The sequence below is a fragment of the Marmota monax genome, unplaced genomic scaffold, assembly GCF_021218885.2.
Source record: "Marmota monax isolate L192 unplaced genomic scaffold, Marmota_monax_Labrador192_F-V1.1 WCK01_AAM20220418_F8-fsc00636, whole genome shotgun sequence".
Lineage (NCBI taxonomy): Eukaryota > Metazoa > Chordata > Mammalia > Rodentia > Sciuridae > Marmota > Marmota monax.
In genome coordinates, this window is record NW_026694528.1 from 134,533 (window position 1) to 157,049 (window position 22,517).

The 22,517-nt window shown below is 39.0% G+C and overlaps 1 pseudogene; it reads right to left on the reverse strand.

The window, feature by feature from the left end:
* Nucleotides 1-9,511: 9,511 nt before the first annotated feature.
* Nucleotides 9,512-20,557, reverse strand: LOC124076363 (G-rich sequence factor 1-like; annotated as a pseudogene).
* Nucleotides 20,558-22,517: the final 1,960 nt, after the last annotated feature.

The following is a 22,517-nucleotide window of genomic DNA, read 5'->3' on the forward strand; positions in this document are numbered from 1 at the left end:
AAAACCTAAAAGTGCTATAAAATTTAAGTGTATTAAATATAAACCTAAGCCAGGTATTGTGCCACATGCCTGTAATCCTAGCTTATCTGGAGGCTGAGGCAGGAGGATCTTGATTTCAAATCCAACCTCATGGGGCTGGGGTTGTAGCTCAGTGGTAGAGTGCTTGTCTTGCATGCATGAGGCCCTGGGTTCAATCCTCAGCACTATGTAAAAATAAATAAATAAATAAATAAATAAATAAAAATAAAGATACTGTGTCCATCTACAACTAAAAAAAGATTAAAATCATGCCTAAGCAACTGCAAGGCTCTAAGTAACTTGGTACACTGAAACCCTGTCTCTAAATAAAATACAAAAATAGGGCTAGGGATGTGGGTCAGTGGTTGAGTGCCCCTGAATTCAATCTCTGCAAAAAAATTATATATATATATATATATATATATATATATATATATATATATATATATATATATAATAAATCTAGCTCTTTTTGAGAAATGAACAAAATGGCTTTTAGATATTAATAATTAGATTACATTGATCTAAAAGGAAAGCAATATATTGGATAATAGCTTTGTTTTTCAGAATCTAAAATGTCCTTCTGATATAGAAAAATCAAAGTCATGCTTGTTTTTATAAAAAGAGCTATGTCTTATAAAGTACAGCTTAATAAAGTATAGTTCATCATTTCACAGCATGCTGTTCTACATTATGTAATGATACCAAAGCTAAATCTATCTACAATCTGTTGTTTTAATAACAAAATGCATTAAGTAAATGAAGTATAGTGGAATTTTAGTTGCAGAGTTTCATTCTTCACTTTTTTTTAAACTTCATTGAATCTTTGTTCTAACATCTTTATTTTGATTTATTCATTTTTATGTGGCACTGAGGATTGTACCTACAACCTCACATGTGCCAGGGAAGCCCTCTGCCAGTGAGCTCCACTCATCATTTTTACTTCTTTTTACTGTATATCTTATTATAATATCAGTCTTCCAGTGTCTTCTCTGATCAGGTTTTTAACTTATAATAAATATGAATTTTACATGTTCATATCTCTCTATAAATCTGTATGAAATTGTCTTAACTTCTCCATTTGAACTTCCAAAAAAAATAAATTGTCTGGGCTGGGGCTCAGTGGTAGCAGCACATTTTCCTGGCATGTGTGAGGGACTGAGTCCAATTCTTAGCACCACGTATAAATAAATAAAATAAATATTCAGCAACTGAAAACATTAAATAATAAATTAAGTCTTTATCTTATCAACTAAGTTGGCTCCAGAATAATACTGTTGTATCTTTATAAAAATTAGTCAAGTTTAAATTAAAAAAAAAAAATTATCTACAATCTATTTCATCCAGTAAAAATTGTGGGCTACTTATGCTTTATTCTGACTTATAGTCATAAATATGATTATGTAAATGGCATAATTCCAAAAAAGTTAATATGGATTATCTAACATTCATCAATCTTCAAAGGTATAGAGTGCTTATGCTGACTTTAGAAAGTACTTCATATAATCTAGAGAATGATGCGTGACAAAAATCGAATATCCATAACTTCACAAAATATTTTTGAGTAAATAAAAAGTAAGAAATAATCAAGTTTTGTTAAATTAATTTTGCAAGAAATGCCAGATAATATTTACCATTACAACAAAATCTCATGTACATAACTAAATGGCTTAACCTTTAGTTCCTTATTAGTTATTATTATGATGTTTCAAGATTTTATATTTTAAAGGTAATTTTATAATTATTGTATAAAAATAATATTCATTCATCCGAAAAAGGAAATATAAATAACATAGAAAAAATAAATATATTATTTATTTTTTATCATGTCAGTAGTGCTGACATGATACTTTGGTTTGCATTATTGAATATTTATTTAAATGTATATCAAAAACTACATCTTAGGCTGTGGTTATAGCTCAGTGGTAAGGCAATTGCGTAGCATGTGTGAGACATTGAGTTTAATCCTGAGCATCATATATATGTAATAAAAACAAAACAAAACAAAAAAAGGTATAAAAAAAGTCTTATCATAATTAATTTGCAAATATTTTCTCCAATCTTTAGGTTTCTTTTTTTCCTTTAGATTCCCAGTCTCCTGAAGTGTAACAATCTTAGTTTTAATAAAATAAAATTCATTATTTTTTTCTTATGGATTGTGATTTTAGTGTCATGTCTAACAACTCTCTGCCTAAACTGAGTTCATAAAGTTTCTTCTATGCTTTCTTTTAAAAATTTTATATTTCTACCACTCAGTTTTAGGTCTGTAATACTTATGTATGGTTGAATTTTATTAAGAGGTTTTTTAACATGTGAGTAATCATTTAATAAAAGGACAACTCTATCAAAAATCAAAAGAACATGTTTTTAAGAGCTTATTTCTGCAATCTCAATTCTACTTCACTAACCGCTATCTTTACTCTTAGGTTATGCTATGTTGCCTTAATTACTCTCAGAAAAGGAAAAAAAATGAAATTGGAAAGTGTAAACTCTTCAATTTTGTTCTTCTATCCATTTATTTCAATTGTACTTGCTTCTACTGTATTGTGTGCATTCATGGACACCACCTTAAACCTTTTCTTAGAAAAAACAGATATAAATATAAAATTAAATAACCTATATTTTAAAGATATATTGGACAGATTATAGTTATCCCAAGATTCGAGTGTGACAATCATTAATGTATGCCCCTTGGAATGACTAGTAACTTAAATCTCCCAACTTCTGAGGCCTACATCAACAAACATTTACTGAAAGCCTACCAGATACCCTACAGTATGAAAGTTTAGATATTGAAAACACAGAAACCTTTTTCCTCACTTAGCTTATAAATAGAAAATGATGGCAAAGTATACTCATGACACTCATGGTAGTTTATGAAGTGCTTCTGGATATGTCTGTCTTCACTAACAGACAAGGGCTTGTCTAAAGAAATTCTCTATGTTGTTCACAAGCACATGGTCAATATTCAAAATATGTTAAAGGAATCGACTACTATTTATTCTTAAAATCATTAGAATCTATGGAATTTATTGCTGATAATAGAAACACATTTGTAACCTAAAAACCAACTACTATACACCTGTAAGATAAATTTATTTAGAAAATAAAATATCTCAAGTTACATGCATGAAGAAACAGTGTAAATTCAATTATGCTCAAGGGACCAATTCTACTCACATAAATGCAACTATCCTTAAAAGTCCACAAAATATGGAGGACCATAATGCTTCATGTTAGAACAGATAACTGGACAGGAGTCCCGGAGGTAAGTCTGTGATTGAGGAGGTAGAGATCATGTTTGCCAGTTGATTTTTTAAGTTACATATCTTATCATGAAGACTATCATAAATTTTAAAAGTTTATCAACAGTATAAAAATGTAGTTTATTTGTACATATTACTTTTCAAGTGCCATTAAAAATCACGCTGAAAATATCATTTTGTACTTATTACAAAATTTTGCTAAACTTACATTTCTAATGATCATGTTATTTTAACCCAACAAACTGTAGGTCATTAAACGGTCATAAAATTTCACTGATTTTGGCAAATAGTCATCTAACAATTACTGGGTGCCAGGCCCAGAGGGAGGATTTGACTATCCCAAACCTCAAGACCCACCTGTGAGTAATAATGACTACTCATGTGCCCATGGCAGCAGTGGAGGATGCTCACAGAACTGTGTCGGGAGGGATGCCCCAGGTTCTGACTGCAGCTCTAAAAGGGTAAAAATCTGAAAGGGGACAAAGATATAGGGGGTAACCACCCATGAAGATAAGGTACAAGAGTCTAAAATCACACAGAATATTCAGAGAAAAGCAGTGACTAGGAATATATAAAGCATATATTTTTTAAAAAGCATGAATGGGCTCCTTTCCTTTAAACCTCTCAAGAACATGGAACTATTTTAAGTAATTTGAGAGAACAGAAGTGGTAACTCAAGGTTGATTTAAAATGCACTTCTTTGATTTCTCAGTTATGGTAAACTTTCCTATATTTACTATAATACTTGTTAAATACTAAAATACTCTCCCCATTTATGTTTTGACAGAACTCTTTGGGTATTTTAGATATCAATCTTTAATCATGCTTGATACACTACTAGGCATGGTGGTGCACACTTGTAATCAATGAATCTTGGGAAGCTGATGTAGGAGGATTGAGAGTTCAATGCCAGCCTCATCATCAAGGAGGAACTAAACAATTCATGATACCCAGTCTCTAAAAAAATACAAAAAATAGGGCTGGGGATGTGGCTCATTGGTCAAGTGCTCCTGAGTTCAGTCATTGATATCACCCCCCCCACAAAAAAAAAACCCATAAGAATGAAAAACTTTCAATGAAAATAAAACCACAAGAATAATTTGAAATTTAACTTGCTCTGCTTGTTTATTGCTTAAAGCATTGCCATCTGTATTAATTCAAATATAGGCTAAAATATTGTAAACCAAGACCAACAACATGATGGGTAAAAAAATTAAAAATAAAAAGAGTTATTGTCTCTTTCATGAGAGTTTAGGTGCAGACAAGTGGTCCACAAGAGGTAGGTAGCTCTGCTCTACAAGTTTGTTCAGAGACAGTGTTCCACCTGACTCATCATAGCTCTCCCTGGAGCACTGCCCTGTCCCTAGCTCACCAGCACTTCAGGGGTAGGAAAAGGGATGTATAAAAGCATATGACAGAAAAGCAGCTTTTGTCATACAAATATGCCTTAAAAGTAGCACATATCACCTCCACTCTCACCACACTTCCAAAACATATAGCTTATTCACTTTATCTAGCAATAAGAATCCTAAGAAATAGGTTATTTCTATATAGAGACTACATGCCTAGCTAAATATCAGAAGTGGGAGTGTGATCTTCTTCCCACTATGAAACAGTCATCTCCTTTTTCATGAGTTAATTGGAAGTTCCACTCAATTACTGGAATCTGTTCAAAGTCTAGGATCTCTGGGTGATGACAATATTCTTCAACAGGTATCAATATGGCTCCTTCCCTATTCAGTGACCTATAACTAACAGAGAACTCATCTTGCTATGTTACTACCACCATCACATCCAATATGCAATGGTCAAATACAAATAGGATTAAGTGTTACATTCTGAATAGAATTCCAAAACCAAATACCTATTTTATCATTAATGAAATACTATTGCAAAAGAATTGCAAAGAACCCATGATGCAGGAGAAAATAAGTTTTTTTGTTTAAATTAAGTTTCCATTCCCTGAAAGTAAATTCCTTGTCCATTTTGCTGGGGGAGCCCTGTCTTGGATTCTGGTAGATTCTTTATTTTCCATTATTCTTTCTGCTCATATATGATGTGGACATAGAAGCACTGTGCCTCAACATCTAATTGCCTACATCCTGATGGTGTAAATTTGGGAGCTATGAGTTACTCAAGTGTCAATCAACATCAACATACCACAGGCTTTTGCAAGTCAAACTTTTTTTTATTTTTTACAACATAATCCTCTCAAAACTCAATAGATTTCTTTGTTTTTCTCTCAGTGCCACAAGAAAGTAACCACAAGTAACTAATTTGTTTGTTATGAATATTAAACTTGTCAACTCTGTTCTTTATTTTCTGACACCAGTGGTAGATCCAATCCTCTTTCTGTTGATTTACAGCTAGCTACTGTGAGATTGTCTGATTCATACCAGGAGGTTTCTTTCATCCCAATGACATCAGCAACTTGAAATATTGCTTTTTACCTGATTTCAGGCTCAATCACTGACTTGGGTTGCTTTTGCCAATAAAATATAAAGAAAAGTAATTTCACTTCCAAGAAGCAAGGTCTACCACTTCTCTTTTTCCTTTGTTATAAAAATGGCAATGCCCATACTCCCCTCCAAAGATGGCAATTTTCTTTAGCTTAAATCTTGGGTGTCACAGAGGATATAGAACACAGCTTCAGCTAACATGTCATGAATAAAAAGTAAGCCTCTATTCTATAGGGAATTAGGACTTCATATTTGAAACTGCAGTTTTTACTTAATTCAACTGACTTGTTTAGGTGTAAAATCAAACTGTTAATTTAATTCTTGCCTGGGCTAGCTTCTACAGTTAAACCAAGAAAAATACCACTGTATAATTCAGAGTCATTGGTTCTTTAACTTACATTTTTTAATATTTATTTTTTAGTCTTACTTGGACAAAGTATCTTTATTTTATTTTTACGTGGTGCTGAGGATCAAACCCAGTTCCTCATGCATGCTAGGAAATCACTCTACCAAGACCAATATAATGTTTTTTAATTATGTCAGCCAATGAAGTAGCTAATGTCATGCATTTATTATTATAGAATACCCTAATTCAGGTTCTAAATTTTGGCATTTTACAGGGTATGGGTTGAATAGTTGTAATGAAGCAATTCCAAAGTACAATGGCTCAAACAAGAAAAAAATGTATTATTTTTTATGAAACAACATGGAGCTACACATGTGGCTGGGCAGAGAGAAAGCGGTATTAGTTTCTTCCACAAGGTCATTCAGGGCTGACATCTTCAGGATAGAGCTTCTATATGAGTTCTAGCCAGTATTTGCCATTCCAGTCAGTGGTAGGGAAAAGAAGATGGGCACACCAAATACAGGACAAGCACCTTTAAAAAGACAATTCAGAAGCTGCATATTTCATTGCTGTTCACATATAACTGGCCAAATCTAAACACCCAGCCATAATTAACATCAGAAAATGATGAAATCTATAGTGTCTAAGTGGTAGCCATGCTGCCAGCTAAAGCACAGTTCGTCTAATTCTAGAAGTAAAGGAGAAGAAATTAGATAATGGAGAAAAAATAACTGTTTCTGCCGTATGCTCATACAATTCTTCCTCAATAGGCATCAGAAAACTATTTTATAAAAGCTTTTTCCAGACATCACACCTCTGTTAAAACCCTCATATTATCTTAGCATAAAAAATAACAAAGTCCTCACCATGGCTTACAATCTTCCCACTTCTGTTTCCTCATTAAATCTCTCACCTCATCTCTAACAAAGAAGCTTCACAATTTACAATGGTTACATCTCAAAACTATCATAAACCTAAAATATAATTCAAGAATGTATTTAATAACCTGGCCTACCAAACATCACAGCTTAGCAGCAAAACACACTGTAGAATACCAGTAATTCATCTTCATGATCTAGTGTCTTACTGGGATCTTAAGCTCCCTGCTGTTTCTCAGCATCAAAAAAGAATATCCTGCAAGATGATAGCATATACCTTTAATCCCAGGTCCTCAGGAAGCTGAGACAGGATAAATGCAAGTTCCAGACCAGTCTGGGTAATTTAGCAAGAGCATGTCTCAAAATAAAAATAGCTGGGAATGTAGCTCAGTGGTACATAACCATTGGGTCTAATTTACTCTCTCCCCAAAACAAATATGAGTGGTATAAAAAGATTAAATTCAAAATATGAAATTATATTCTACTGAATTTTATTGCTTTCAAGATGAAAAATCCTTGATCACACCATCATAGGTCTAGATGTGTTAAGTCTGGAACCACCAGTGCTGTAGAATAATGTATTTGCACCTCTAGATGATGACGATCTCTTAAAGAAAATAAAAGCATAAGCAACACAGTGAAATTTTGAGAAAATTACCTCTGCTGAAATTACAGACTTGTTTTTCAACAAAGAACATTATGAATTTAAAAAATAGTCAAAACCCAAGAAGAATATGTTTCCAACATTTAAAAAAAGACAAGGGACTAATATTCAATATATGCTAAGTACTCTTACAAACACAATAAAAAATAGAAAATACAACTAAAATTTGATTAAAAAAAAAAAAGTAAAATGTGCATTATCATGGGCTAGGCTTGTAGCTCAGTGGTGAAGACTTGCCCAGAATGTCTGAGGCACTTGATTTGATTTTCAGCCATACATATAAATCAACAAAATAAAATTCCACGGAAAACTAAAAAAAAAAAAAAAAAAAAAAAAAAAAAAAAAAAAAAAAATATGTTAAAAAATGAGTGTTATGAGAATTTCAGGATGCTGCATTAAATTTGAATTTCAAATAGACAATTACTGTTGTTCAGAAATAAATATATCCCAATTATTGCATAATACAAACAAAAATATTAGTTGTGGTTTACATAAAATTCAAATTTATCAGCGAATCATCAATTTTTATTTTATAAATTTGGCAACTGTAGGTGAAACCCACACAGCTGACAAGTAAATAAAGATAAGGTCAGGTTCACCAGTATTCAAAGAATGCAAATTAAACCAAAAATACCACTTTAACTATTATATTAGCAAATACTAGAAAACAAAGCTTATTGTTGGAAAGCATACAATACTCTTTTTTTTTCCCAATTTACTCAAAAGACCATCTAAGGATTTTTTTTTCTTTTTTTTTTGCACATAAAGATAGTTTATTAATTAATGTATAACTTATACATTTTAAAGCCAGCCATTTTGTCCAATATTTAAATAACTAGCTATTTAATATTAAAGCAGAAGGTACTGCCACAATGTGGCAGAAGTAGCTTTATCCATAAACCCTTCACACAATTATACATTACATGCTATTTTTATTTAAAGCAAGGCCCCCATACTTGTTCTAAAATATAGGATGTGCTACTGCACTGAAAAAGCAAATGAGGAGACAGACTTTTTTGGGGGGGGTATAGAGATGGTTTAAATCAAGTAAAGCCATCAATGTCCTTCCAAGTATGGACTATTGTGACATATCACTTTACCACTAACAAATAACCTTAAGGTTTACCCAAACCAAAAAAAAAAGGTTGGGGGGGGGGTCCAACTTTTAAGTTGAGACTAGACTTCCCTCAAAACAGACAGGCACCAATATTAAATTATTTTAACCCCAAGGTTTATAAAGGCAAAACATTTATAAAGACATAAAACTGCCAACTTGTCATTTATACTCACTAACCTGTAGTATTTATTTATTTTAATCACTAGCCCTATATAAATAATCAAATATAGCTAAAATGAAAACTATTATGCCACACCATAGTGGTTTAAAGGTCTGAAACCTTTCCCTGCTTTGGTGAGTGTTTGGTTACAATAAAACATTATTTCATCCATAAGAAGTTTTACATCAGAGCTCTCAATTCATAGGCAAAATCAAAACCTTGAACAGATTACTTTTCAAATGAGAAAAAGATTTTAAAGATAGTACTGAATAAATATATGTAGTCTTTACAATGGGTCACATATCCTCTGTAAAAAGATACTGCTTAATTATATAAAATAAAGAATGAATCAGATTTTCTTAATTAGATCCTGAACAGTTTAAAAAAAATAAGTTTTCTGGTTTATTTCACAATACCAAATTGAATTTTTCTCCTTCTCAGCAGTTCACTATGAATGTTTTTTTAGAAGTATGAATAACAAACCCCAAATCCTTTCTCTAGCTGTTGCTGCCAATAAACAGAAACTTTATAGACGATGTCCAAGAAAGATATGAAAATGAAATGCTTCTCATTTCATCCTTACTATCAGGTGTCCCTGGAAGTCTTATTTTCCTTCTGGACATGAATTCAGGAACAGTTCCGTATACCTATGTTGAACATGGGACCTATCCTTGAGCATAGCTGCAAAAGCATCCTCATGGGTATCCAAGTGCACATCAGCTTTTACAGTAGCTTTTTCACTGGAACTGTATTCCATGGTGATTCTCACGGGTGTCAGGGAAGCAAAAAATTCACAATATCTTGGGCATTATCTTGAAAAGGTAATCCTCTCTTGTGGACAAAATGCAATGAAGGTGTAGTTCCAAAATCAACAGCCTCTGGAAGCTTTTCTCACATCTCTTTAGGCAATTTTTCAAAACCTGTCGTGGGTCTAATGTCCTCATTTACTTCATGTTCTTCAAAGATAATTTCTGGCTTAGTTATATACTTAGCAGTAGCAGAAGGTGCCATTTTCTTTCCCTTATGAGAGCCAACATGGGTTAGAACTTTATTCCTTCTGCTGGAAATACCTCTATATATCAGTTACCAGTTTCTTCCCTGTGTTTCAACAAGGCTTGGTTGACCATTTCTGGTTCTTCAAACTGCACATATGATTTCCATGTTTTTCTTCTACTTCTGTACTCTATTGTTAGAGTCTGTAAACAAGTCAGGATGGAGCCTGGCATTTTGCCAGGGGGAGTGGTTTGTGAAGTAATGCCAAGGAGCCATTAAGTGTGAAGATTCCTTATTGGTTGACTGCTGTATCTACTTTATGTTAATTAAGATAAGCTGTGTGGAGTATATATACCTCTGTTGTCCTACAATAAACTGCTCCTACTCCTGCTGTATCAATCTACACAAGTTGCTCGTCACCCCCCAGTTATTTTGCTGCAGCCGGACTGCGGCAGATGGTGGCCCGTTATGGGGAGCCCCAGGACACTGGGGGGTAAGTGACAAAAAAAATAAAAGCTGCCCATCCATAGATAGTACGGGAGCAAATCTGCTCGTCCCTAGATAGGGCGAGAGGAAAAATGGCCATTTTGAGAAAATTGAGAGGATTGATGCAGTATGTTTGTGTTTTGTTTTGTCTCAGTGTATTGTACTGTCTTTGTGATAAAAATATGGAAGGGGTGTTAAGTAAATTACTAAGGGAAGGAGGCACCCCAGTGGAACCAAGAATAGTTACGGCATGTGTTGATGGAAGCCCAGGGACTCTAGTCAGAAAGAAGAAAGTTTAGAGGAGGAAGGATTATCAAGAAAGAAATTGCAAAAGGCTATTACTGAATACTTTTCATTACCAGAGGGTGTGTGAATCAGCGCCGCGGGTGCCACGTGTGTGAGCTGGTCATGGTGCAGCAAGGGCTTTCCAAGCTGCACAGCCGGCTCTTCCCTGGCCCCGCCTGGGGAGCAGGATGCCACTTTGAGAGCCCAAATCCAAACCTGTGCCTGGAAGCAGTTTGAGTCCAGATACTCCCCAGGGCCATCTGGGGCTGCCTGGGACGCTGCAGCTGGGCAGAAGATGGCCCTGAAGTTTGTTCATTTCCAAGGCCAGTAACTACAATGGTTCTCCCACACCTGGAAGCTAATGAGTAATGAGCACTATTAAGGCTTATTTCAAATGTAAAAAACCTTGAGATAATGTACTAAATTGTTCAGAAGGTTGTTTTCTTAGTGGAATGCTACAGGATTTTCTTTAGCCATCCAGAGTTCCTGCCTTCGTAACAAGAGTTCCTGCTGTATCAATCTACACAAGTTGCTCTTCACCCCCCCCCCCCGGTTATTTTGCTGCATCCAGACTCTGGCACTTTTTCACAAAATAATGTCCACTGTATTCAGTCCTGCAAAGAAGTCTACAATTGTCGCGACCCCTTGCCCGCAAGGAAGACGCAACTCGAGAATCTTCTCTCAACTGTTTTATTCAGGTCCCTGGATATTTCTTCTTCTTCCTCTCGGGTGCCCCTCCCAGCCTTAATAAAGCATCCCAAGCCCCAATGCAAAGCTGCCGCGTGGAACTTTCTCACAGGGTGGTGAAAAATCATGTGCCAACTTTCCCAGATAAGAAATTGTTTGTCACAGACCACAGCGGAGCCAGCGCCATCTTGTAATGGCGACCATAATCTGCAGAAACGGCAGAAGCGGCTCACCACAGTTCCCCCTTTTCTATTTTATTAAAACAATACAGGCAAGAGTAGAGGTCCTATCCCACTGTGCAGAAGTGGCTGCATAGTATGGCTCAGTCCCAAGGAGGGCCCTTCCCCAGATCTGAGGCCATATCAGCCGACGCCTTTTTTCGTGGGGCGGGGCGTGAACGCGTCTAACCCGCATGCAATAGGACATGCTCTCCTTGAGGTCCTTTTCAAGGATCACTCAAGTGCAGTGCCTTGCCTCGCATCCTGTATCGTGATGATGGTGGATGAAGGGGGATAGCTGAGGCTGAACTGTGGCTGTTTATAATGACAAACAAGTTGACAGCACCCTGAAAGAAAGGCACGGACTTTAAGGCGATAGAAAAGCACTAGTGTGGAAACCCATCTGCGTGCAATGGCAGTAAGACCGGCAGAGTGCAAGGGCTTTCCAACACTAAGAGAATAACAAGGAAAGTCATGTTGATCCCAGTGCAATGTTATAATAACTTGGGGTGTAACGACCATGACAAAGGTTTACTGCTTAAGATGCGCAAGCCAGACTTGAGGCGAGTTGCCATTTTCTAAAGCTGCAAGAGCTTGTATGATCATAGCCTTTTCTTGTGCATGGCGAGTTTTAAGGCGACAGAGAAGCCACAAACAAAGTACAACACTGAAGCAACACATTGCACCAAAAATGCCTACTCCCACCCACTCTTTGAAGAAGGAAAAAGCAGAAGATATCCAATCGGTGAATTGACCCAAAGTCACTGGTTCGACACGGGTACTGTTCAAGACAGCTATCTGGGTTAGTTGAGACTGGATCAAGTTTTCTGCTGCCATGGACCAGGTTCCGGATAGATACTCTCCGATGATGCGGGAGGCATTTCTGGAATCATTAAATCTGACAGAGGTTATACATAAAAGTGCACGTTGATCAACACAACCCAAAAGCACCAAGTCGGCCAATTCTTCTACCTGAGCTTGGAGTAAATCTATTCTTTGGTTGGCAGCTAAAATCCCTGACAAAATATGTTGATTAATTGAATTTTGGGACTCAAGTATGGTAGAAGTTTGTTGAACAACTTGATTAATGGTGGCAGCAGTTTGTACTTGACTGGCCATGGCCACTCCGGCCGTAACCGCTGCAGCAGCAGACACTGCCACAGCTGTCACTATAGCTGCCGTAATTCCAAAATCCCTGCGGACTCTAAGTAGCTCAACAATGGGGAATTTATCTGGGTCCGCAGTGACTGGGATTGGGACAAAGGTTGGAATTTTCATAACCACTGCTACAGTCCAAGAACCATTCCAACACTCAGATAAGAGACAGGTAACACTAGAACAATCCAGCATCCCTGACGAGGTGTCATTAGTCAAAAGGAGCAAGAATGGGGATTGGACGCAGACCATCGCAGGGGGCAATGTGGCATTATATAGCAAAGAGTTGAACGAAACAGATGTAAGTCTATTACCCCGTTCACTCTTGCGAACAGTACCAGAAACATTAGCCAGCCAGCTTCTGACTCCCAGCAATTGAGCCAATGCAGAAATATCAGCTGAAGCCCCCTTCTCATTGGAAATCAGCCATTGAAACCAGGACCAACCTACTCCTGTAGAGGAGTTGGCACTATGGTTAAAGTTATAAACATACCTCTTAAGAGAGGGGGAAAAAGAGAAACCCTTAGCAACTTGAAGTCTCTCCCAAGAATGATCCTGACAAGGCGTAAATGTTGGGGGGAAACCAAGATTAGGGGTACAGTAAGGAGAGGCCTTAAAATGAGTGGCATTGTAAGTACTATTAGAAGAAGGAGGCACTGGGATTAGTACCTTGGAGATCATAGCCAAGGTAGTTATGTTAAAAGCAGAGCTATTTACAGGGGTCCCTGAACCTAATTGCTTCCCTGAAACTACTTGGCTCAGTACGGCATTAATAATACTCCCTGAGACCTGATTGGACCGCAATGGATCCTCCCAGTTAGTCAAATTTTTGGTCTTAAGGCTGATGCAATTAGCGTTTCCAAGGCTGAAACAAAAAACTCCTGTGAGATTAACCTGAGATTGATTAAAAATGCTCTCCACGTCCCCTCTAGGAGAGGCACAGGGAGCAGACATCTCACATGAGGTAGAGAAAAGAGTGGGGAGGACACTAGAACTACCATGAACCGGCATCGGCATTGGCCAAGCCCGTGCCACTGCCCACCACTGCATTGGTGTCGTCTGTGCCATCGGCACCAGCACCAGAACCAGAGCACGTAGCAGAGTGAAGATCCTCATCACAGGGTTGCTGTGGTATCTCTTGTTGTTGGTCGGTTGATGTCAAGACTCTTCTTGTCAGACGTTCAGGGACCCACAACGGCTCCGTGCGATCCTGGGGAAAAACACATACAGATCCTCGTGCCCATGTCAGCACGGGGTCGGGGCCGTTCCATTGGCCCGTAAGAACATCCTTCCACTTAACATAGCCAATCACAGAGGGCTGAGGGGACACATGTCTATCGGCCACAGAGTGACCATGAATATCCAAATTTAAAAAATTAATGGTAAAGAGAGCTAAGGACAGGCGTTCTTTAGGAGTGTGTTCAGCTCCTATTCCCCCTTTTTGTTTTTGTAAAGTTTCCTTTAAGGTGCGATGAGCACGCTCAACAATGCCTTGTCCTTGAGGATTGTAAGGCAGACCATGAGTAAGTTGCACTCCCATGGTAGAACAAAAGGATGTAAATTGTCTGCCAGTATAAGCAGGTCCATTATCAGTCTTAAGGGATGCAGGAGCACCCCATGCTGCCCATGCTTCTAGGCAATGAGTAATAACATTACGTGCCTTCTCTCCCGACAAAGCAGAGGCATGAATAACTCCAGAGCACGTATCAACAGAAACATGTACATACTTGAGGTTACCAAAGTCAGGTATGTGCGTCACATCCATTTGCCAGACAACCAATGGCTTCAATCCCCGTGGGTTCACTCCATAAGTAGGGGGATGAAGAAATGTGACACAATGGGGACATTGTAATACTATCTGACGAGCATCCGCTCTTGAAATGGAAAAACGCCTGCGCAGCGTTAAAGCATTAACATGGAAATTCTGGTGAAATAATTTAGCCCCCTATAAGGAGGAAGCCAAGCATATCAACTGGCCTCTAGTGGCTGAGTCTGCACAGGCATTACCCTGTGATAATGGACCAGGAAGAGAGGTGTGAGCCCGTATGTGCATTGGATAAAAAGGAGCAGTGCGGCTACAGATAAGTTGTTGAAGCTGATTAAAGTAAGCAGATACATTATGGGCATTACTAATAGCTCCCACGGCCTCCAGGACTTTGAGTGCTTGTACCACATAAATGGAGTCCGAGATAAGATTAAAAGGAAAAGAACATTGTTTAAAAACCTCAATAACAATTTGCAGTTCAACCCATTGTGGATTACCAGGAGCAAATTGATGCTGAACAGGGGGAGAATCATTAATTACATAAGCTCCCATTCCAGACTTGGAACCATCAGTGAAAATATTAACAGCCCCCGGAATTGGGTTGGGTGAAGTTACCTTAGGGAAAATGATGGGATGTTCTTTAACAAAATGGAGTAATGGATGGGAAGGGTAATGATTATCAATATCCCCTAGAAACGAGCAACATAGAATAGCCCAGTTGTCTAGAGTAGCACACAAAACATTAAGCTGAGCCTTAGTATAGGGTATAATAAGAGAAGAAGGTGATTGTCCGAAAAATTGAATGCTTTGGTGGATCCCTTTAAGTGCTAACGCTGCAACAGCATCAGGATAGTATTCTAAAGATTTTCCTGGGGATATATGTGGGTGGATCCATAGTAAAGGCCCATCTTGCCACAGTACTCCAGTAGGCTGCCGCATAGTGGCAAGCACACATAACTGGAAAGGTTTATCACTGCGGAGCCTGCATAGAGTAGCATGCTGTATAGCTTCTTCTACTGTTATAAGGGCTGCCCTGGCCTCTTTGGTGAGGCTACGAGGAGAAGCAAGATCTGGATCACCCTTAAGGGTAGCATACAAAGGCTGGAGCACACCATTAGGAATATGTAAATATCCCCTTATCCAATTAATATCTCCCAGCAGTTTTTGAAAATCATTCAGAGTTTGGAGATCCTGAGTTCTTATGGTGATTTTTTGTGGTTTCAATTTGTCATGCCCAATGATTGCTCCCAAATACTCAATAGAATTCCCCGTTTGAACCTTTTCAGGTGCGATATGTAGCCCATATTGAGCTAACAGCTTTACTAAGTCTCTATAGGCCTCATTAACTATCTGCTCTAACTTAGCGGCCAATAACACATCATCCATATAATGAATGATCTTGATGGAGGAATACTTATGTCTGAGAGGTGCGAGTGCCTTCCCCACATACATCTGGCACATCGTGGGACTATTAGCCATTCCCTGCGGCAACACTACCCACTCAAAACTAAGATCTGGCTCCTCGTGGTTACACGAGGGAAGGGTGAAAGCAAAACGTTGTGAGTCTTTAGGATGCAAAGGAATAGAAAAGAAACAGTCTTTAATGTCAATAGCAATAATATGCCAGCCCTGAGGAATAGAGGAGAGCAGAGGCAGCCCTCTTTGAATGGGCCCCATAAGTTGCATTTGAGCATTAACTGCTCGTAAATCATGCAGTAGGCGCCACTTTCCTGAATTTTTCCTAATAACAAATATGGGAGTATTCCATGGAGAAGTGGAAGGTTGGATGTGACCCAAGTCCAGTTGTTCTTTGATTAAATTATGGGCTGCTGCCAATTTAACCGAGGGAAGAGGCCACTGAGGCACCCAAACAGGCTCCTCGGTGAGCCATGTTATGGGTATTTGAGCCCCAGTGGCCCCTAGGAAAAACCCAGACCAAATCTGTTAAGCTTTTGATGACCTTGCACAGGATGCCTACGCCCCTGTAGATGTTTTCCTAGTCCTAGACCTGGCCTATACCCCATATTTTGCATAATCTGTTGAGACGCCGGGGAATAGTCATTACTAAGAGTGAACCCCATGTCTTTCATCAGATCACGACCCCATAAAGAGATAGGTAAATCAAGTACATAAGGCTGAAAAGTGCCATTGTGTCCTTCTGGGTCCTTCCAAGATAGATGTCTACAGCTAATTTGAGGGGCTTGGGCATATCCCAAGCCTCTCAGTGATTGATCTGAGAGCTGCACCGGCCACCCCTTTGACCAGTCCTTTTGTGCAATTATACTACGATCTGCTCCAGTATCGAGCAATCCCAAAATTGATTTGCCTTCTATGGTTAAGTTTAAAGTAGGACGGTCATTCATATCTAAGGACAAATAAACAGAATTCCCTCCAGTAACTCCAATCTCATCACTTGTCCTTGAAAAGGAATCAGCAGAAAAGCGGGTATGCAGGCTGGGTAGAAGTAACAATTGGGCAATCCGATCTCCTGGGGAAATAGATACAATGCCCCTTGGAGCTTCCACCATAACTTTTATTGTCCCTACAGTATCAGGGCTAATAACTCCAGGAAAGACATGAAGACCTTGCAAAGTAGAAGATGCACGTCCAATTAGCAAACCTACAGTGCCAGGCGGTAAAGGCCCTTTGAACTCAGTTTCCACCAATTGGACTCCCATCTTAGGTGTTAATACGAGTCTGGAGGTGGAACAGAGGTCCAATCCCGCGGCACCTGTAGTGGCTCTCCGCGTCTCATGGGATGGCGTAGAGATGGCCATGTCTCGGGTTTGGGTGTGACATTCTCCATTGCCCCATATATTTGTGGGCCCTGGGGTCGGGGGCCCCTTCGGCCGTTTTTTGGCCCAGCTGAAATAGGCTGTCCATGGATGTCCCCCATTGATCTACACTCTTTTGCCCAATGCTTCCCTTTTTTACATTTTGGACACAGCCCTGGTTGACGAAAGCCATTGGAAGGGCCACCGTGAGGGGGTCCAGTAAAATTATCTTTTTTAGGACATTCACGTCTGAAATGACCGGGCTGACCACAATGGAAGCATGTTCCGGCACCAGGATTGCCCCCTTTTGCCACCCGAAGGACAGCAGCTGCAAGACCTGCATTAGTTAGAGGTCCTCCAATCTCTCTACACACTTTCATCCATGCTTCTATGATCATACGCCTCAAGAGGAAATCCTGTCTGTTGATTTGCAAATCTACCCTGTCCCAAGAGCATATCCTTGTCCCAATGGGGGCGTCCCGCTGCATGGTTTTGGGCGGCCTGCTCTATTGCGCCCTCTAGCACGAATGCTCTCCAGTCCAAATATTTACCCGGGGAAACGCAAGCCCGAACAAGGCTAGCCCAATCAGAGGGAGTCATACAGTATCTAGACAGATTTTCCACCTGAGTCAGCGTGAAGGCGGCATCCACCCCATAAGTACGTACAGACTCCGCCAGGGTCTTCACAATTTTAAAATCTAAGGGTTCATGGACTCTTCCCCTGTTGTCATCCTGAAAAACTGGATAAGCAAGACCCATCTCAGCGTGAACAGCCCTCCATGTTTGGGCATGGAAAGCTCTTCCCGAAACGCCACCGCCATCCGGCGGTGGATCCGGGGGATCGCTTTTCTTGAGCCCTTGCTTATCTGTGTTCCCTTCTCCTACAGCTAAACTCCCTAGCTGACGAGACAGCCTCTCGAGCTCTTCCTCCTCATCCTCCTCCTCCTCTGACCCACTTTCGCATGGGGGTGTACGCAGCGTACTGAGATCTGGATACAACCGTTTCCTCCCCCGTCTCATGCTCTGCACACTCCCATCCTCCCGAGTCGCTTCACTTTCTGCCATCTCCGATTTTTCCTCATGCAATCGCTCTAAAACCTCCTGTCCTTTAGTAAGTGCTTCCTGACATCTGTCATCTGTAAGGCAACCACGGACCATTTTCCAAAGGGGTATCACCCCACCCTCTAATATGCCCTGCTCAGAAGCAAAGTCAAGATCTTTGCCTAATTTATCCCAACTAGGCACAGTAAGGCTGCCCGAAAATGCAAACCACGGTGCAGCGATATCTATCTTCTGTAAAAATCTCTGTAAAGTACTATGTTTCACTTCCAGTCCCTTGGAACGTAACAGGCCATCTAGGGCCAGGAGAAGCGGACTTGAAGATGCGGCACCCATGACGCAACAACAAAGAAAGCACAAAAAAAAGAAAGCGAAAGTAGGAGCGAAAGTACACAGTGCAGCTGCAATAAAATATAAGGCTCTCTCTTTCATTACAGAGGAGCTGTCCCGCTTTGGTCGCGGATCCCACTTACTAGGGACTAACCCCGCTTTGATCGCGGATCCCACTTATTGGGACTAACCCCGCTTTGGTCGCGGATCCCACTTACCTGGGACTAACCGGTGCACCACCCCTGACTGTTGAAAGTTCTGGTTCCCGGGTTTCGGCACCACTTGTCGCGACCCCTTGCCCGCAAGGAAGACGCAACTCGAGAATCTTCTCTCAACTGTTTTATTCAGGTCCCTGGATATTTCTTCTTCTTCCTCTCGGGTGCCCCTCCCAGCCTTAATAAAGCATCCCAAGCCCCAATGCAAAGCTGCCGCGTGGAACTTTCTCACAGGGTGGTGAAAAATCATGTGCCAACTTTCCCAGATAAGAAATTGTTTGTCACAGACCACAGCGGAGCCAGCGCCATCTTGTAATGGCGACCATAATCTGCAGAAACGGCAGAAGCGGCTCACCACATACAATATCTGTAAGGGTCCGGCCAAGGTCGGAGGAAGAGACCACCAAGAAACCGCGGCTCATGCAACAGCAAAAGGGGTTTATTGAGGATCCAATCCAGCGCGCTGGGGCTCCATGCTCACTCAACAAGGGAGAGCGGCCCAGAGTAGGGGTTGAGCAATGCTTAAGTACGCTTTTTGGGGAGGGCGGAGACTTTACATACATCACAGTCTCCTTTAACAAATCATCATACACTGTGGGGAAATCAAACAACAATTCTGAGACATGATTAGTACATTCATTGGCGGGAACAGGTCGGGCGGGAGTGATAGGTGAGTTCTAAGGAGGGAGGTACATTCAAACTGATTGGTTTAGGCCCTGCGATGCCTACATGCCAGGCCACACAGGGTCCTGGGTTACTAAACAACCAGTTGGTCAGGGGGAATATTTACTGGGCAGTTCTGGTATTGTCCTAACAGCTACAGGAATTTCAGGTTTTGTGTGTAGCATAGGAACTTAACAATACCTGGTCCTTTACTTTTTAACTCAGGCCTTGCAGCTTAGAAACTTTACAATGCCCGGTCTTTTACACTTTAACTTCAGTTTCTTTTACCCTTACATATCTTTCTCAATGCAACTATAAGAAAATCCTCTTAAAGGAATTACACCATCATTCACCACAGGAGATGACTTGACCTGTAGGCTCTTCATTAAGTAATCCCCATCTTCGTTTTTTATCTCATATACTTCCACATATCACTTGCCATGTACATGCAGTGCTTTTCTTAGGCTTTCTGCACATCCTGCTCTGACTCCATTTCAATTAAGGCATCACCCCTTTGTTTCCCATCTCTATTTAAAAGGAAATATATTACATTCTCACTATTGTGGATTCTGCAGTCTGAGAAAAAGTTAAGCACATATTCCACAGTACATGACCAAGGCAATCCTTGAGATCCAATGAGATAAATATCATCCACCTCCTTTTGTAAATTGGATGGGGCCAATTCATACTCAAGGAGTGGTGGAAGGTCCTCCAGGTAGATAGTTTTGGACTCCTGGCTGTAGCTCTGAGATGAGACTGTGGTGGCCGCCAGTTCCTGGGGTAGCAGAGTAGCATGCAGGAATAGGTAGGAGGCGATGGCTGCTGCTGAGGTGGCCACCAGGGAAGGTTCCACCAGTCTCTTGGTGGGCTGACGCCTGATCTGGAGGCCTCGTGTCTAAGAGGCAGCAGGCAGTGGAGGCAGCCAGAAATGCCAAGGGGAAGGAGCCAGAGGTGGAATAAAAGGGTAAACAGGCAGCGCTGGTGCTGCAATTGCAGTCCTGGCAGCTGCTGCAGTTACATGTTCAGCCCCCAGAAGGCGCCGATTCTTCAGTCGCAGCCCCCGCACCTGCTGCTGTTACAGCTTTAGCCCAGGAACAGTGCACAGAGTACATAGCGCTTTCTGACCAGGGACTCCTCCGGAGGTGGGACTAGAGGCAGCTGCCTGTATAGTGCTAGCAGAGTGGAAGTGGAATCCACAGCCAGGGAGGGGTTGCCAGGGGCAGTTAAAGATCTTTTTGCAAATCAGTTCACTAGGCAAAAAAGGCCCAACTAATTACTGGATATATGCAAAGAAACGCATTTCAAATCCATTACTTTGTACAACAGATATTGCTGAAATAAACACAATAACCACATTCAGAAATCATCGACAGTTTTTTTTTCTTATAAATGAAAGTACTAACTTAATATAAATTTTTAAGTTTAAATATTAAGGATAAAAGTATTGAATATCATATGGTAAATAAACAATAGCATTTTCATAAATAATACTCTAATATCAATTTTAATGCTGGGCTAAGATTAATGTAGTTAGATATCTTTGCAGGTAAGAAATTTGGCCTGTAGACAAAAGAGTCAAGATTTACATTTATTCAAAAGAATTTACATAAAATTGTTTTATCAGAATCAAAATTTTAGCTTTACTACTAGATAATACCTATCTGGAAGGAACAGGTTTGACATAAAAAAATGTAGGTTAAAAAAAGTTACAGCCTTCATGTAAAAATCCCAACTCTTTAAAAAAAAAAAAAATTCTGAACTTATATGAAAATATAGTACTTTAAAATAAAATTTAAACAGAAAAAAGAAATTTCATGAAAAACTCATTTTGGCTTCTCTTGCTTCTAAGATAATGAATGCCTCCACTTTATCTAAACAGGAATAATAATTAAAATGGAATTACTCTAAATCAATATTAAAAAAATGTTTTGTTATAATTCCAGCAGATGTAGAAGGTAGCATTTTATATCATTCTGAAGAGTAAATATATTCTAAATATTAAATAACAAAATGTGTTTATATAAATAGTGCTAAGTTATAATAATTGTAGTAAAATAATTAAAATATACTAAAATGATTCAGTATACCTTACTGTATAAAAGATATAAAATAATCATCAAATCTTCTAAAATGTTAGTAGGAATAATTACTACTAAACTTTCCTTCCCCCCCAAAAAAATCTATCTATCTATCTATCTATCTATCTATCTATAATAACAGCAAAAAGCAACAATCTTTTAGATCCATAATTCATCATCTATGAATACTAACCTTGACACATATATGATACAATGAGAGAATAATAGACATAAAAGTAACACAATCTTCACCATAATTTTTAAAGTATTTCTACAAAATGAAAAAAAATACATTTTACTACATAAATAATTCTTGAAGCAGTGTGTCTCAAATATGAAATAATCTTGAAACTGGTAGATTGAAAAGAAATAATATTTGTTATACTCCCTTTCCAAAGGGTCAAAATCAAAATCAGAATTTACACACACACACACAAAAAAAAAAAAAAAAAAAAACAATAGCTAACACTAGCATGTTTAACATAAATGTGAAGAATAAAGAGTACCTATTCTTCAACTTCAAGAAAGAGAAAGATTATTCTTCCACTGTTGCCAAAAGCTGTAAACAACTTAAGTAAACATTTAGTTTTAAATTTGCCATGATCAATCAATCTTTAAGGTCCACTCAATTTTTCCATTCAGTGAAGATAATTAGCCAATCAGCAACTTCCTGGATTCCATAATCTCCTCAAAGTCAGTCAGTCTCTAAATTCCAAGCTTAAAGTTAACCAATCATTAAATTGTCTAACTTTTGAAAATCACTCAATCTTAAGATGCCATGCTTCCTCAAACCCCATATAAGAACAATTTTTTTTTTTTTTGACTGATGTGGGGCTGTGTTCTCCAAGCATAGTTCTCCATTGCTTAGGAAATATGTAATTCAGCATTGTTTCAGCAATAT